Raw genomic sequence first — 1,962 nt, forward strand, 5'->3', positions numbered from 1 at the left:
TCAGTTTTCGAAATATCCCAACTATCTCAATTTCGAGGACTGAGCCATATTTTGGAGCCAAATTCTGGCTCTCTGCACGTATTCGCAGTTAGAAATTACTACTTTTTATACCCAACATATGCCAAGTACTGAAAGCGGTGTTTGGTCACATTTGTCCCAAACATCCCTGCAGTTTTCAAAATATCCCAAATATCCCAATTTCGAGGTCTGAGCCATATTTTGGAGCCAAGTTCTGGCTCTCTGCACGTTTTCGCAATTAGAAATTACATCTTTTTATACCCAACATATGCCAAGTACTGAAAGCGGCTTTTGGTCACATTTGTCCCAAACCTCCCCGCAGTTTTCAAAATATCCCAAATATCCCAATTTCGAGGCCTGAGCCATATTTTGGAGCCAAATTCTGGCTCTCTGCACGTATTCGCAGTTTGATATTACGACTTTTTATACCCAACATATGCCAAGAACTGAATGCAGCGTTTGGTCATATTTGTCTCAAACCTCCCTGCAGTTTTCAAAATATCCCAAATAACCCAATTTCGAGGTCTGAGCCATATTTTGGAGCCAAATTCTGGCTCTCTGCACGTATTCGCAGTTGATATTACGACTTTTTATACCCAACATATGCCAAGTCCAGAAAGCGGGAGTGAGTCACATTTTGAACAAACTCCCTGTAGTTTTCGAAATATCCCAAATATCCCAATTTCGAGGCCTGAGCCATATTTTGGAGCCAAATTCTGGCTATCTGCACGTATTCGCAGTTAGAAATTACGTCTTTTTATACCCAACATATGCCAAGTACTGAAAGCGGCGTTTGGTCACATTTGTCCCAAACCTCCTTGCAGTTTTCAAAATATCCAAAATATCCCAATTTCGAGGCCTGACCCATATTTTGGAGCCAAATTCTGGCTCGTTGCACGTATTCGCAGTTTAATATTATGAATTTTTATACCCAACATATGCCAAGTACTGAAAGCGGCAGTGAGTTACATTTTGCACAAACTCCCCTGCAGTTTTCGAAATATCACAAATATCCCAATTTCGAGGCCTGAGCCATATTTTGGATCCAAATTCTGGCTCTCTGCACGTATTCGCAGTTATAAGTTACGACTTTTTATACCCAACATATGCCAAGTATTGAAAGCGGCAGTGAGTCACATTTTGCACAATCTCCCCTGCAGTTTTCAAAATATCCCAAATATTCCAATTTCGAGGCCTGAGCCATATTATGGAGCCAAATTGTGGCTCTCTGCACGTATTCGCAGTTTGAAATTACGACTTTTTTTATACCAACATATGCCAAGTACTGAAAGCCGCATTTAGTCACATTTGTCTCAAACCACCCTGCAGTTTTCAAAATATCCCAAACATCCCAATTTCGAGGCCTGAGCCATAATTTGGAGCCAAATTCTGGCTCTATGCACGTATTCGCAGTTTGATATTACGACTTTTTATACCCAACATATGCCAAGTCCTGAAAGCGGCAGTGAGTCACATTTTGTACAAACTCTCCTGCAGTTTTCGAAATATCACAAATATCACAATTTCGAGGCCTGAGCCATATTTTGGAGCCAAATTCTGGCTCTCTGCACGTATTCGCAGTTAGAAATTACATCTTTTTACACCCAACATATGCCAAGTACTGGAAGCGGCATTTGGTCACATTTGTTCCAAACATCCCTGCAGTTTTCAAAATATCCAAAATATCCCAATTTCGAGGTCTAAGCCATATTTTGGAGCCAAATTCTGGCTCTCTGCACGTATTTGCAGTTTGAAATTACAACTTATTATACCCATCATATGCCAACTACTGATAGCGGCGTTTGGTCACATTTGTCCCAAACCTCCCTGCAGTTTTCAAAATATCCCAAATATCCGAATTTCGAGGCCTGAGCCATATTTTGGAGCCAAATTCTGGCTCTCTGCACGTATTCGCAGTTAGAAATTACATCTTTTTACACCCAA

Source organism: Procambarus clarkii, chromosome 41 (assembly GCF_040958095.1).
Source record: "Procambarus clarkii isolate CNS0578487 chromosome 41, FALCON_Pclarkii_2.0, whole genome shotgun sequence".
Taxonomy (NCBI): Eukaryota; Metazoa; Arthropoda; class Malacostraca; order Decapoda; family Cambaridae; genus Procambarus; species Procambarus clarkii.